The following is a 15,939-nucleotide window of genomic DNA, read 5'->3' as shown; positions in this document are numbered from 1 at the left end:
ATGGGTCATGTGATGACTATGGGAGAGTCACATGATACAGGAAGTGAAGCAACTGCAACCATGTTTGTAAAGGGCTACTGGCTTCCTCCGCTGTTGGTAATTATACACCCTGTGAAAAACTCTGGAAGGCATGTGTGGATGACAACTTTAGGAAGAATCTAGATTAAAGATCTGAGTGGAGGACTGGGTAGAGGCTACCGAATTCCGGAGGATGGGAACCACAGTAGGCACATTGCTTTTTTGAGAAAGGATACTAATACTGATACTAATTTGAGACAGTAATACTAATAAAATTGGGACTAATAAAAGAGGTTCACTGCCCTGGCTGGTGTAGCTTGGTGGATTGAATGCCAGCCTGTGAACCAAAGGGTCGCAGCTGAGATTCCCAGTCAGGGCACATGCCTGGGTTGCAGGCCAGGTCCTCAGTTGGGGGTGTATGAGAGGCAACCACACATTGATGTTTCCTTCTTTTTCTCCCTCCCTTTGCCTCTCTCTGAAAGTAAATAAATAAAATCTAAAAAAATAAAATAAAAGAGGTTCACTATGCAAAATAGTGTAGCCCAAATACTGGGAGATGTTTAAAACAATCTTTGCCTATAGAGGCTCATGAAGCAGGGAAGTCAGATACTTAGACAGTTACAGGTAAAGACAAACCAGTAATGAGTGTGCAAGGAGGGGCCCTCCATGGTAAGGAGCTATCCTGGAAGGCTTCACGGAGGAGAAGGGTCAGGGATCATTAACCAGGGAAGTGCAGGGAGGATGGGCCCTGGGCAGAGAGAGGAATGGCAAGATTGGGGAGAGGAAGTCCTCAGCGCTGCATTTTGCCAGGCCTCCCTTGTTTCATCATCAGGTAGGTCCAGGTTGTATTAACTGCTTTTCCTTTCTCACAGGGCAGGGAGGTTATGTAAAGTAGTTCAGAAACTGGAAAGTGCTGTATAAGCTGTGCGCTCAGAGGATGTGAGAAGCAAGTAAGGGGGTTGTCTGTGATGTTGCAACCACATAACAAATGATTTAGTGGGAGAGACACAGTTACGGCTGCACCAACTCCAGCCCTCCAAGCCCATTTTCTAACTGGTAAAATGGAGGCCACACCATCACTTCTCAGGGTCATTACTGGAATCAGTGAGATATATGCATGCCTGGCACACAGGAGGTGTGGTAACTGCTTGTTGTGTCTTTTTAAAATGATCTCAGTCAAGTCTTTCTAGACACACTCCAGGCAAAATTGATCTTTTCTTGTTCTAGATTCCTATGGCTATTTGACCTTCAATAAATGACTTAATCACTCTAGCCTCTCTTTCTCATCTATAAAAGGGAAATGATAGCTCCTACCTCATAGAGTTGTTGTGAGGTGTTTTTTTAAAGATTTTATTTATTTATTTTTAGAGAGAGGGGAAGAGAGGGAGAAAGAGAGAGAGAGAAACATCAATGTGTGGTTGCCTCTCGAGTGGCCCCACTGGGGACCTGGCCCGCAACGTAGGCATGTGCCCTGATTGGGAATCACACCGGCAACCCTTTCGTTCACAGGCCAGCACGCAATCCATTGAGCCACACCGGCCAGGGTGTTGTGAGGTTTAAGTACCATAGTATGTGTGGCTAGTATGCTACTGGGCATCAGATTCTGTAATAAGTTAAGTCTTTATGAAGTTCAGTAAAGGAATGTCTTACTCATTCTGTGTAGATGTCCTGACAAGGAGTGAACAGGTGGCAAATTGTTGAACCAAACTGAACCCTCATCACTATGTCAGTACCCGTGCCATTCAGACTTCCTGTTTTCCCAGGAAGTATCGTGCAGGCTCATTCTTGGGAGGAGGACAGGTGATACCTATACCATACTTCCTTCTAGTTTATTCATTCAAATATTCATTAAGCATATAATACATTTGCCCCTGCCTGCTCTGTTGGGTTTAGGGCCCCCTCCCCTCCCCTTTTCACTCTGTAAGAAAAGTGTTTGTGAGTCTCTTATTTTTCCTTTCCATTTTTCAGTTTAAAAATCTTCCAGTTGATACCACCACATCCTACAGATTTCTCTCACCACATTATTTGCCCTTGAACTTTTATATTTCACTTTTGAAATAAAGTTGGTTATAATAAGGGCTAATGCTTATTTTTTTTAATTTTACTTATTCATTATAGAGAGAAGGGGAGGGGAAAGACAGAGAGGGAGAAAGAGAATTTGTTGTTCCACTTATTTATGCATTCGTTGGTTAAATTTTTTACAGATTTTATTTATTTATTTTTAATTTTAATTATTTTATTTTATTGATTATGCCATTACAGTTGTTCTACTCCCACCCTTCATTCCCCTCCACCCTGCATCCCCCACCCCTACCATTCCCCCCTTTACTTTATGACCATGTGTCTCAAGTTCTTTAGATTCTATATTTCCCATACTATTCTTGCCCTCCTCCTATCTATTTTCTGCCTACCGTCTATGCTACTTATTTTCTGTACCTTCTCCCCCCTTCTCCTCCTCCCACTCCCCTGTTGCTAACCCTCCATGTGATCTTCATTTCTATGGTTCTGCTCCTGATCCAGCTGTCCTTTTAGCTTGCTTTTGTTTTAAATGTGGTTGTTAATAACTGTGCTTTTGCTGTCCTTTCACTGTTTGTATTTTTTTATCTTCTTTTTCTTAGAGAAGTCTCTTTAACATTTCATATAATAAGGACTTGGTGATGATGAACTCCTTGAATTTGATCTTATCTGAGAAGCACTTTATCTGTCCTTCCATTCTAAATGAAAGTTTTGCTGGATAGAGCAATCTTGGTTGTAGGTCTTTGGATTTCATGACTTGGAATACTTCTTTCCAGCCCTTTCTTGCCTGTAAGGTCTCTTTTGAGAAATCAGCTGACAGTCTGATGGGAACTCCTTTGTAGGTGACTGTCCCCTTAGCTCTTGCTGCTTCTAGGATTCTCTCTTTCATTTTAATCTTGGCTAATGTAATGATGATGTGCCTTGGTGTGTTTCTTCTTGGGTCCAACTTCTTGGGGACTCTCTGAGCTTCCTGGATTTCCTGGAAGTCTATTTCCTGTGCCACATTGGGGAAATTCTCCTTTACTATTTGTTCAAATAAGTTTTCCACTGGTGGCTCTTCCTTTTCACCTTCTGGTACCCCTATAATTTGGATGTTGGAGTGTTTAAAGATGTCCTGGAGGTTCCTAAGCCTCTCCTCAGTTTTTTGAATTCTTGTTTCTTCATTCTTTTCTGTCTGGTCATTTTTATCCTCCTTCTGGTCCACTCCTTTGATTTGAGTCCCAGTTTCCTTTCCATTACTATTGGTTTCCTGTGCATTGCCATTTATTTCAATTAGTTTAGTCTTCATATGTTCCTCTAATTTGTGACTAAAATCAACCAGTTCTGTGAGCATCCTGATCACCAGTGTTTTGAACTGTGCATCTGAAAGTTTGGCTGTTTCTTGGTCACTTAGATTTATGGGCTCTGGGGCTTTGAGATCTTCTTGAGCCATTTTTGGTCTGTTCTCGCCCATCAAGTATGAGGAACGGAGCCTTAGGGGCGGGGCGGAGCCTTCAGGGCGGGGTCGCTGGGTTGTGATGCTGTATGAGGTGGCAGGGTCAGAGTGGGGAAATGGTGTCCCCCTCTCCTGCTTCCTGACACTGGGTGAGGAGCGAAGCCTGAGGTGTTCACCAGGGTAAGGTCGCTCAGGTTGCTGGGTTGTGATGCTGTATGTGGGGGCTGTGTCAGAGCTGGGAAATGGCGGCCCTCTCTGCTGCCTCCCGTCCCTGGGACCCGCTCAGTCCCATCTCACTGCCCATTCCCTCGCCGGTCTATCTTCATAGGAACGTGCCAGCACAGTCAACCTGCTGCCCTTCACCCTCGCCGGATCTGCCGGTTGCTCACTGGGTTGCCCCTTTGCAACCCCACGCCTGGCATCGGCGCACCTGAGTCCGTCTGACCGAGTTTTCCTGTGCAACCCTGCTCTGCCAGCTGCTGGTTTCACCCCTCTTACCGGTCAGGCTGAAGAATTCGTTGTTATCAGACTTCCAAAAAGGTCAATTTTCTGTGTTCTGGCTGTGTTGTCTGTTGCTAATATTTTGTTGTCTCTAAACTTGGTTGTGTGAGAAAGCACGATATCTCCACCTATGCCTCCATCTTGGCAGAAGTCCTCTATTTATTTTTTAGAGAGAGGGGAAGGGAAGGAGAAAGAGGGAATGAAACATCAATGTGTGGTTGCTTCTGGCACCCCCCTACTGGGGACCTGGCCCAAAACCCAGGCATGTGCCCTGACTAGGAATCAAACCAGTGACCCTTTGGTTCACACACCCATGCTCAATCCACTAAGCTGCACCAGCCAGGCCTCCATTGGTTAATTCTGGTATGTGCCCTGACCAGGGATCAAACCCACAAACTTGGTGTATAAGGATGATGCTCTAACCAACTGAGCTACCTGCCAGGGCAGGGCTAATGTTTACTGAATACATATTCTATGCTACTTGTGTGCATTAAACCCTTACCTCACTCTCATTTCATTCTCACAAGGCAGAGAGTATTATTTCCCCCATTTTAGAGATGAGAAACCTAAGGACTTTGAAAGGTAACTAAATTGCCCAGTGTCCCTTGGCTGCTCAGTGGTGGAAACTGGATTCATACCCAGAGTCCTGTGACACACATCATATATGTAAAGAGTGCCTCTGGTGTGCCAAAAACTCTGTGAAGTGCTGGTTATTTTCAAAAGCTGCAGTGTTGATTTACAGTGCTTGTTTTTTATTGTTTTAAAATTGTTCCTTATTTTTACAGATGGTTCTACCTGTCCAAGGTGAAGGCCAAGTTGGATTTTGAAGTGTTGGCTACCTGGCAACATTTCTGGATCTGTGTCCTCCAAAGGCATCAGTCAAGGGACATCACTTCAATAATGAAACAAAATCCAGAACTCTCAAGTTGGCTAATAATGCTTGATTTCACACTGGCAGGGGAGATGCCATGATCACAAAGGTGGTTTTCCTGGAGCGGGGCTGATCCATTGCACTCCAGATGTGCCGACTCCTGTGATTTTCCCAAATGTGGGAAACTCGACTGCATAAGTTGTGGCAGTGGGGGACTGTGTTCGCACTTTTCTCTGGGGAAAAAAGAAAAACCAACACTTGATTTCCGATAGGGAGGGGCGACTCAGCTTCTGTCTCTAGCTCCACTCTCCCCATCCTGGAGATCTCAGCCCCACAGCATCACACCCCCTCTCCATTACAGGTATTTCCTAACATACTCCTTACTATCTTGAAATGAATCGGCAAACAAGGAATACGATTCAGGGCTGTTGTATTTTTAACAGATGGTGCTGAGACAACTGGACATGTAAATGAAAAAAGATAAACTTAGACCTTTACCTCACTCCATAATTAAAAATAAAGCAAATTAGCCCTCGCTGGTGTGGCTCAGTAGATTGAGTACTGGCCTGTGAACCAAAGGGTTGCCAGTTCGATTCCCAGTCAGGGCACATGCCTGAGTTGCAGGCCAGGTCCTTGGTTAGGGGTGTATAAGAGCCAACTGATCAATGTTTCCCTCCCTTCCCTTCTCTTTAAAAAATATGTAAAGTCTGTTTTTAAAAATTAAAGCAAATTAGATCATAGACCTAAATGTAGGAGCTCAAACTAGAAAACTCCTGGAAAAAAGCATAGGAATACATCTTTATGGCCTTAGATTAAGCACTTGTTTTTTGTTTTTGTTTTTTCATTTTTTTAAAGCAATAACAAACATTTATTATCTCACCTAGTTTCTGTGGGTCACGAATTCAGGGGTGTCCAGATTTAGCTGGACAGCGCAGATTGGAGGTTTCTCATGAAACTGTGTCCAAGACATTGGCCAGGGCTACAGGCATCACCAGGCCTAACTGGGCTGAGGTTCTGCTTCCAAAATGCACCACTAACACAGGTGGTCAACTGGGACTGGCCATTGGCAGGAGGTCTCAGTTCCTCACATGTGGACCCCTTATAGGGCTGCTTGAGTGTCCTCACAACATGGCAAACGGCTTCCTTCACAGTGAGTGATTCAAGAGATAACAAGGCAGGCCTGGCTGGTATAGCTCAGTGAATTCAGCGAGGGCCTGTAAACCAAAGGATTGCAGTTTGATTCCCAGTCAGGGCACATGCCTGGGTTGCAGGCCAGTTCCCAGTGGGGGACACATGAGAGGCAACCATACATAGATATTTCTCTCCCTCTCTCCTTCCCTTCTCCTCTCTGAAAATAAATAAATAAAATATTTTTTTTAAAGGGAGAACAAGGCAAAAGCCACCATGTCCTAGCCTCAGGAGTCACACATCATCATTTCCATACTATCCTATTGGTTATGCAGGTCTTTCCCGTAAATGTGGTGGGGGGACTAAACAAAGGTGTGAACAGTAGGTGGTAGGGATCATTTGGGGCCAGGAGAAGGCAATCTACCACAGTCCACCCTCTCAATAAGTCATGTCCCTCCCACATGTAAACAATCCTACCACCTGCCAAGGTACCCTAACAATCTCATTCTATTACAGTGAAAAGTACAGAATCTCACAGGCAATGGTTTCTTACAAACGATTCTAAAACACAAGTGACAGAAGAAAAAAAGATAAATTGGACTTCATCCCAAAAAAAGTGTTCGTGCTTCAAAGGATGCCATAAAAAAAACTAAAAAACAACCCTGGCTGGTGTGGCTCAGTGGATTGAGTGCCAGCCTGCAAACCAAAGGGTTGCTGGTTCTATTCCCAATTAGGGCGCATGCCTGGGTTGTGGGTCAGGTCCCCAGTGAGGGGCAGTCAAGTGGCAACCACACATTGATGTTTCTCTCTTTCTCCCTCTCTTCCCCTCTCTCTAATAATAAATAAATAAAACCTTTTTTAAAATTTTATTTATTTTTTAGAGAGGGAAAAAGAGGGAGAAAGAGAAAGAGAGAATCATCAACCTGTGGTTGCCTCTCACGTGCTCTGTACTAGGGACCTGGCCCCCAACCCAGGCATGTGCTCTGACTGGGAATCAAACCAGCAGCCCTTTGGGTCACAGGCCAGTACTGAACACACAGAGCCACACCAGCCAGGGCCTGTTGCACAATTCTTTTTTTTTAATTCTTTTAAAAATATATATTTTATTAATTATGCCATTACAGTTGTCCCATTTCCCCCTCTTCATTCACCGCACCCTGCACATCCCTCCCCCACCATTCCCACTTTAGCTCATGTCCATGTGTCATAAGTTCTTTAGCTTCTACATTTCCCATACTATTCTTGCCCTCCCCCCTATTTTCTACCTACCATCTATGCACTTATTCTCTGTACTTTCTCCCCCCTGCTCTTCCTCCCACTCCCCTGTTGCTAAACCTCTTTGTGATCTCCATTTCTATGGTTCTGCTACTGATCTAGCTGTCCTCTTAGTTTGCTTTTGTTTTAGGTGTGGTTGTAAATAACTGTGAGTTTGCTGTCCTTTTACTTTTCATATTTTGTTTGTTTGTTTTTGTTTTTTTAATTTTTATTTTATTGATGATGCCATTACAGTTCTATTCCCCCCTTCATTTCCCTCCACCCTGCACACCCCCTACCCCACCATTCCCCTCCTTTAGTTTATGACCACGTGTCTTACATTCTTTAGATTCTATATTTCCCCTACTATTCTTGCCCTCCCCCTATCTATTTTCTACCTACTGTCTATGCTACTTATTTTCTGTACCTTCTCCTCCTCCCACTCCCCTGTTGCTAACCCTCCATGAGATCTTCATTTCTATGGTTCTGCTCCTGATCTAGCTGTCCTTTTAGTTTGCTTTTGTTTTAGGTGTGGTTGTTAATAATAAGTGTGAGTTTGCTGTCTTTTCACTGTTCGTATTTTTATCTTCCTTTTCTTAGATAAGTCCCTTTAACATTTCATATAATAAGGGCTTGGTGATGATGAACTCCTTGAACTTGACCTTGTCTGAGAAGCACTTTATCTGCCCTTCCATTCTAAATGAAAGTTTTGCTGGATAGAGCAATCTTGGATGTAGGTTTTTGGATCTCATGACTTGGAATACTTCTTTCCAGCCCCTTCTTGCCTGTAAGGTCTCTTTTGAGAAATCAGCTGACAGTCTGATGGGAACTCCTTTGTAGGTGACTGTCCCCTTCTCTCATGCTGCTTCTAGGACTCTCTCCTTCATTTTAATCTTGGCTAATGTAATTATGAAGTGGCTTGCTGTGTTCCTTCTTGGGTCCAACTTCTTTGGGACTCTCTGAGCTTCCTGGACTTCCTGGAAGTCTATTTCCTGTGCCAGATTGGGGAAGTTCTCCTTTATTATTTGTTCAGATAAGCTTTCCACTCATGGCTGTTCCTCTTCCCCTTCTGGTACCCCTATAATTTGGATGTTGGAGCGTTTAAAGATGTCCTGGAGGTTCCTAAGGCTCTCCTCATTTTTTTTTTGAATTCTTGTTTCTTCATCCTTTTCTGTCTGGTCATTTTTTTCTTCCTTCTGGTCCACTCCCTTGATTTGAGTCCCAGTTTCCTTCCCATCACTATTGGTTCCCTGTGCATTTTGCTTCCTTTCAATTAGTTTAGCCTTCATATGTTCCTCTAATTTGTGACTAAAATCAACCAGTTCTGTGAGCATCCTGATCACCAGTGTTTTTGAACTGTGTATCTGAAAGTTTGGCTATTTCTTGGACGCTTAGAATTATTGGCTCTGGGGCTTTGAGCTGTTCTTATTGAGCCATAATGTTTTGCTCTGTTCGCACCTGTTACATATGAGGGGCGGAGCCTTAGGTGTTCACCAGGGCGGGGCAACCCAGGTTGCTGGGTTGTGAGGCTGTATGTGGGGGCGGGGTCGGAAAGGAAGCCGTGGCGTTTTTTCGACTCTCTCTTGGATTTTGGTCCCCTCTGCCACTTCCCACAAGAAAATCGGGCCCTTCTGGTGCTTGTTTCTGGGTGTGTGGGCTTGTGTATGCTCTAGGACCCTGTGGGTCTCCCCAGAGACTTTTCCCGTGAGGCTGGGAGCCTCTCCCGGGCACCTCAACCCCCAAAAGTTTTTCCAATCAGTGTTTTTAGGCTTTAATTTCTATTGCTGGGGCTCTGGTTTGCACAGTCTGTCTCACTGCTCGTTTTTTTGCCTGGTTTATCTGAGCATGAATGTGTGACCGCGGCCAGCCAGCCGCCTTGCGCCCTCTCTGGGTCTGCCCATTGCCACCCCACACCTGGGTGTGGGGTACCACCCACACAACCGCTGCCTGTGTGCCTGGATCCATCCAGCGGCTTTTTCCTGTGCGACCCCTCTCCACCAGCCGCTGACTCCACCCCTCTTACTGGTCTGGATGAATGGTTTGTTGTTGGTGGACTCCGGTACAGTTCAATTTTCTGTGTGTTTTGGTTGTGTTTTTGTTTCTAAACCTTTGTTGTCCTTAAACTTGGTTGTGTGAGGAGGTACAGTATTTCCACCTACGCCTCCATCTTGGCCAGAAGTCCTGTTGCACGGTTTTAAGACTTAGCTAAACACCAAGGGAGGACAACTGGGCAATAAATAGTAGCAAAAGCAGGAGTCGAGAAATAGTTGGCAGAATTCTGATCCCACTTCTGCCGGCCCTTTGCCGTGCTGTAGGCCTGGCTCAGACAGCAAATTCTTGCCCTGGAGACAGGCTCCTTGCTCTTTAGGCCTCAGACCAACTCTCCAAGGAGGATGACCCTCTCAGTCCCACTGGTACCTTCATGGTCAAGTCAAAGAGATACTTTCTTATCCCATGCACAACAGAGAGTTGGTGCTCAAAAATACTTACTAAATCAATGAATGAATTAACCTTACCAATCAACCTAGAACCTGTCCTTTCTGTTCTGGTTTCTGATCTGAAGACACACCCCTCCTCCTGATTACTGACACCAAAAAAGGACATCTTTCTCCAGTGTGCCTAGACCTTTTCTGTCCCTTAGGGCGTGGCTTCACCCTTGAATTCATCTGATTAAGCAACTCTTTTTCAACTTTATTGAGATATAATTGACATATAACACTGTAAGTTTAAGGTATGTGTTGTGATGATGTGATCTATGTATATACTACACAATGATGACCACTATAAAGTTAGTTTGATTAAACAACTCTTTTTTTTTTTTAGATTTTATTTATTTATTTTTAGAGAGGGGAAGGGAGGGGGAAAGAGGGAGAGAAACATCAATGTGTGGTTGCCTCTCACATGTCTCCTACCGGGACCTGGCCTGCAACCCAGGCATATGCCCTAAATGGGAATTGAACCAGCAGCCCTCTGGTTCACAGGCAACTCTCAAACAACTGAGCCACACCAGCCAGGGCTAAACAACTCTTCAACAATAACCGTAGCATTCATTGTAAAGCTCAGTGCACAAGGAAAGTACCTATACCTCATGTGCTGTCCTATATTTTTTTCTCAAGATATCAGCCAGTCTCTCATGAGCACTTATCACATGCATTAGCCTGACAACTCCAAGTTACACATGAGAAGACTGAGACTTAGAGAAGTTAAATAAGTGGCAGAGCCAAGCCTGGTTTCCAATCTGTACTACTCTGAAGCCCAAGCAACTCTTAGTCACCATGTCATACAGCCTCCCAAATATTTCAGTAGTGTATTTTTAGTCTTTTTTATATTTATAAAACTGCAGAGCAAGTTTCATGATTGCTAAGTCTTTGAAACCTCAGAACTCTTCACTCAGAGGCAAGCGCAGAATGGGGGTTCAATGTTTGCTGAATGAATGAATAGGTTAAGCTACCACCCACACCAATGTTTCAGAGACTGTCCCTGGTGTGGTTTGAGGCAAGGAGTGGTGAACTTGAGAAAGAATGAGGCTACCTCTGAAGATGATTATTATAGTTAAAATAAAACCAAATGAAGGGGACATGGTTGAGGCTACAGAAATATGGGTTTTAATCAATCAATCAATCAATCAATTAATTAGTCACACATACATACATACAGAGCATCTGTGAACCTCCTGGCACAACCCTAACTGTTCTGACACTCCCATGTAGGACTGTAATGAGGATCACAGACAAGAATAATGTCCCTGAAGGTACACCTTGAGAACTGTAAAGTTCCATGTTGGTGGCTGGAAGTGTTATTGTTAGTGATTCGGTGTTTATTTCTTCCCTGCAGGCAGTGGAGAGTCGTCTGTCCAAGACCTCTACCTCCTCCCTTGCTTCCTCTGGCTGCAGCCATTTCTCTCCTTAAGGAGAGGCAATAGGAACAACTGGTGTTTTAGCAAGAAGACCAGTGGTTTCACAGGATTGATATCTTTGCTTCATTACTCACTAGATCCAAGGTATAGGGAAGTTACTTGACCTCTCTTGAGCTTCAGTTTCCTCATTTCCAAAACTCTTGCCTTGATCCCTCCCTTCTTGAAGTATTCTCCTTTGTTTCTATGACTGCACTCTCCTGGCTGGATGTCCTCCCATTTTTCTTTTTACACCCTCACCTGAGGACATTTTTTTCCCCATTTGCCTTTTTCTAAATTAAAGATTTTATTTACTTATTTTTAGAGAGAGGGGAGGGAGAGGAACATCGATGTGCGAGAGACACATTGATTGGTTGCCTCTCTCATGCCCCCAACTGGGGACCTGGCCTGGCCTGCTACTTAGGCATGTCCCCTAATTGGGAATCAAACCAGCAACTATTGGTTTGCAGGCCAGCACTCAGTCCACTGAGTCACACCAGCCGGGGCATCCATTTGCTTTTTGAGAGAGAGAGAGGAAGGGAGAGAAACATCGATATGAGAGAAGCATCGATTGGTTGCGCCCAGGCCAGGGATTGTACGTGTCCAAACTGGAGGGGGGGGGGGTCTCACGCACCCTTGCCTGGACCAGGGGGTCAAACCTGCAGCCTTTTGCTTATCGAACAATGCTCCAACCAACTGAGCCACACCAGCTAGATCTGTTCTCCCACTTTTCTGTCTGTTCCTTTTCCTGTGTAGTCTTCATCTGTTTCTATCTGAGTGTGTTCCTTAGGGTTTTATCCTACGTCTTCTCTTTTCATACATCATGCTCTCTCCAGAGAGACAAGTCCATGGCTTTGATTCTCTTCCAGTTGCTTTTGGTGCCCAAATATCCAACTCCAATGCCAGTCTTCCTCCTGGGATTGACTTGTGTGACAGTCTTGACTCTGACCGCCAGAACTTTCCTCTGGGCGTCTCACAGACACATCAGCAGGACCGTCATGAGATCATCATCTCCCCCAGACAAACCTGTTCTTCCTCCTGTGTTCTCTTTCTTCTTAAATGGAACCCCTTCCTCCCAGAATCTGGGGCTTCTTTTTTAACTTGAGAAACTTTTGTTTGTTTTATTTTAGCCTTATATTCCCATGGGGCTCATTCTCCACTCTGTCCTCTCCCTATACCCTTCTCCCCATTATTTCTCTCCTAGACTACAGAAACAGCTCTCTCAGTCTTGTAAGCTCTACTTTTGTCCTCCAATCCATTCTCTGAGAAGAGCTGGGGAGTCGAACTAAAATATAAATTCTGAACCGACCACTCTCCCTCCTCAAATTACAGGATGTTTGTTCCACTCTCATTTCTCACATCTGCACTTGCATCTCCAGTCCCATTCCTCTAACAGGCTACATTGCATCTTGCCTCTGCTCTCCTCCGTGTCATGAGTACTGTCTTCTCTTCCGTTGGAAGAAAATGAATAACTCTCCTTTTTCATCATTACAGCCTCGGCCTTAGTATCAGTGCCATCAATACCATTTTCCTGACTGGGTTAGGCACCCTTGCTATGTGCTTCCCAAATCACACATTCCTTTTTTTTTTTTTTTAAATTTTTAAAATATTTTATTTATATTTAGAAGAAGAGAGGGAGAGAAACATCAATATGCAGGTGTCCCTCATGCACCCCTCCACCAGGCCCGGGCCCATAACCCAGGCATGTGCCCTGACTGGGAATCAAACTTGCAACCCTTTGGTTCACAGGCCAGTGTTCAATCCACTGAGCTACAGCAGCCAGACCAAGTCACACATCCAACAAATAATAACCAGGCATCTACTATGTGCCAGGCATTGTTCTAGATGGTGTGGACAGAGCAGTAAGATAATAAAGTTGCTGGCTTTATGGAGTTTATGTCCTAGTGGCTGATAGACAAAACAACAACAACAACAAAATCCACATAATTTCACACGGTCATGAGGACTGTGAAGCAAAATAAAGGGGTTGGGAGTCTTAGAACCAGTGATAGGGATAATTGTAAGAAATGAATTTAGAAAAGATAGTTGGGGGCCAGATTCTGTAGGCCTTGGTGGACATAGTAAGGAGCCTGAATTTTGTCCTAAGATGGAAAATCACTGATGAGTTTGATGCAGAGAAGTGACAAGGTCAGATTTATATTTTTAAGATCATTTTGGCTGCTGTGTAGAAATAAGACGGTAGGTGGGGAGGTGCAAATTACAATCTGCCATGGACTTGCCCCTTGTTTTAAATCCATACCTCAGAGTGCTCGTAAAGGCATTTCCTTCAGTATACACATCACTCTTCACCTCCACTGAGCCTGGTTAATGCCTATCATCTTTCAGAATGCATCTCAGACATCATTTTCTCCAAAAATTCTCTCCCTCCACACATAACACTCCTGTAACACAAGCTCATATCCTTACATCTCGTTTGTAGCTGTTATCACAATTAATTGCATAAGTGGTTTAATGTCAGTTATAGCATTCAGTGCCCTGCTAATTCGTTTGCTTGCTGATGGGTCAGTGCGTAAGCCCGGTAGGGTACAGCCAGCTCTGTCCTCACTCCCTTCCCATCCCCAATGGCCGTATCCCCGATGCGTAGCATAGAGACTGGCACTAGTCTGGTACCAGTGAGCACTTTTCCAATGGTTGGAGACTAGATAAATTACACAGACCTTATTTCTGCTCCACCCCTCAATAAGCAAGTGGATAGAGGAGAATTCGAAAATTTTTATCCCCTCTTCTTTATTAGTAAATTACGACCATCCCTACAAGTAATGATGATAAAAAGATAAAGTGCAAACGCCGGGAGGGGAGAGTTAAGATCCAGATGGTGTCACATCCATTACGCCTACCGTGAGCGAAGTAAAACAGCAACCCCAACCGGAGGCGCAGGGAAATCCCAACGCTGTCTACGAAGCAGGGTGGGCGGGGCTAGAGAATGAGGCTTTTCAGAGTCCGCGTGTGAGAGCCGGGAAGCTACCCACTGCGCCAGAAGCTCAGGGCCAGTTGGGCGGGGCCTCGCTTAGGAAGGTAGACCTTTAGTGGTCTGGAGGCGGGTCGCAGGCCCCTTCAGCACGTTATTATTGGTTTTTCTAGGAACAAACGGCTCTCTCCGACTAGCTGTAACCCAGACGGCGCGCAAGCACTTTTGGGATGTACTGGGAGGGAGCAAGGGTCGTGGAACACGCATGCGCCTTGACATACACTGGGCAGCATACAGTGTAAAGGAAGGGAGGCTGGGTGGTGCGAGGGAGAAAATTCCCTCAAGGAGTCCAGCCCCTGGAAACTAAGCAGAGTTCTTGAGCTTCCTTCTCTGGGACACTCCGAGTAGGGAATGTTCAGTGTCCAGAAATTGCCCCGTTGGGAACCCCAGGCTTCACATCCTGCTACCTTATTTTGCCGTCCCGGCCACACCCCAACCTTCTCTGAGGCGGGGTTGTTATGATGGTGAGTTATTCAAGATGCCTTGCAGGCTGACGCCATCTGTGAGCAGTGCCCCTTCCTTCGGAGTAGGGTACCGCAGCCATCCCCCAAACCACAGGGTCCCGCTCTGCCATATCAGCAACTTGAGTTTGTTAAGGACCTACTAAGTGTAAGGCCCAGTGCAATGAGCAAATTGGGTCTCTTATATTCTACAGGACGACACAGACAAAAACAAGATAATTTCAGATAGTGGTAAGTGTTCAAAACAAAATGGCAGTGTGATAAAATGACTGGACATTGCTCAATAAGAAGGTGGGAATGGAATGAAGATCCAAATTTGGCTTAGGTGAAGGCAATAGCCATAGACCAGAATGTTTAATGCTTGGGAAAGAGCAGGTACAAAGGCCCCTGTGCAAGGCAGATCCAGGAGTATCCGACCGTGGTCTCAGAAGGAGTTTGTAGATTATTCTAAATATTAATGGGAAGACATTAGATTTTAGTGGAACCTTGATGTGTCATTTCTTTCTTTTTTTAAAGATTTTATTTACTGATTTTTTAGAGAAAGGGGAAAGGAGGGAGAAAGAGAGGGAGAGAAACATGATGTGGGCGAGAAATAGTGATCCCTTGCCTCTTTCAAGCCCCCTACTGGGGACCTGGCCCGAAATTCAGGCATGTGCCCTGACTGGGAATCGAACCAGCAACCTTTTGGTCTGTAAGCTGGCACTTAATCCACTGGGCTACACCAGCCAGGGTGACATGATTTCTTATTTTGCTGAGTGGAGAATGGATCGTTAGGAAATGAGGAAATAGATCGATTCAGGTGCTGACGGAAACTGGTGGCTTGAACTACGTAGCTGGTGAGACAGGGATGATTTCAGGGTAGAATTAGGTATGTTGAATGAAAGAAAAGAAGGAATCAGGCTGAGTCCCAAGCTTTTGGAATATGCAGCTGGCTGAGTGGTGAGGCCACTTCTTGAGAAGGAACAGTGGAAGAGGACCAGGTGCTGGGGGTGGGAATCGAGTCCAGCTGTGGCCAAGTCAAGGCTGAGAGGCCCATTAGACATCCAAGCAGAGATGTCAAGTTGGAGATTTGAGCCCATAGAGAGGTCAAGGAGGGAGTCATCCATGAACACATAGGTAGTATTTAAGCCATGGATCTTCATAGAATCATCTATAGACAGAGTGAAAACAAAAGAGCCAAGGAGAGAGCCCTGGGGGCCTCTGATGTTAAGTAGTACACTAGGGGGTATAGAAGCTGCAAAGGATACCAAGAGAGTAGGGGAAAAATAGGAGAACAGGACATTCTCAAAGACAAGAGAGGGAAAGGTCAAGAGGAAAGATACTGATTTTCTGGGTAAGTGCTTCTTTGAGGTTGAAAAATGGTCACCTTTTGGT

At 44.9% G+C, this 15,939-nt stretch overlaps 1 long non-coding RNA gene and 1 other non-coding gene across 3 annotated transcripts; both read left to right on the top strand.

The window, feature by feature from the left end:
- Positions 1–77: 77 nt before the first annotated feature.
- LOC128627567 (uncharacterized) lies at positions 78–5,355 on the top strand. 2 transcript variants are annotated; one of them, XR_008391818.1, is made up of 3 exons: positions 78–223; positions 3,798–4,009; positions 4,756–5,355. It is a non-coding gene; the product is annotated as an uncharacterized LOC128627567 (long non-coding RNA). The 2 variants fall into 2 exon arrangements; XR_008391817.1 differs by having other exon boundaries at positions 78–850.
- On the top strand, positions 4,919–5,077 carry LOC119039815 (U1 spliceosomal RNA). Its single transcript, XR_005080691.2, has one exon. It is a non-coding gene; the product is annotated as a U1 spliceosomal RNA (small nuclear RNA).
- Positions 5,356–15,939: the final 10,584 nt, after the last annotated feature.

The sequence above is a fragment of the Artibeus jamaicensis genome, unplaced genomic scaffold (assembly GCF_021234435.1).
Source record: "Artibeus jamaicensis isolate MK-2021 breed Jamaican fruit bat unplaced genomic scaffold, CSHL_Jam_final contig_447, whole genome shotgun sequence".
NCBI lineage: Eukaryota > Metazoa > Chordata > Mammalia > Chiroptera > Phyllostomidae > Artibeus > Artibeus jamaicensis.
The sequence above is the reverse complement of the archived record's forward strand: the minus strand, read 5'-3'. Positions and strand labels throughout refer to the sequence as shown.